The sequence below is a fragment of the Trachymyrmex septentrionalis genome, unplaced genomic scaffold (genome assembly GCF_001594115.1).
Source record: "Trachymyrmex septentrionalis isolate Tsep2-gDNA-1 unplaced genomic scaffold, Tsep1.0 scaffold200, whole genome shotgun sequence".
Lineage (NCBI taxonomy): Eukaryota > Metazoa > Arthropoda > Insecta > Hymenoptera > Formicidae > Trachymyrmex > Trachymyrmex septentrionalis.
In genome coordinates, this window is record NW_017305181.1 from 49,566 (window position 1) to 49,768 (window position 203).

The following is a 203-nucleotide window of genomic DNA, read 5'->3' on the forward strand; positions in this document are numbered from 1 at the left end:
CAAGCCAAAAAACTTGCCATTCTCAAATGTTCGATCACTTGTATTATCGAAAATATGCAAATAAAAAAAAATTCCTCGGACACGTATCTCTTTTTTTTCGACATAGAATCCGTAAAAAAAGTTTCAGTCAAATCGAAGAGGTGCCGATTAATTTTCATCAAAATCCGTTCGGTTTGTAAAAGAATTACCCTTATATGTATTCG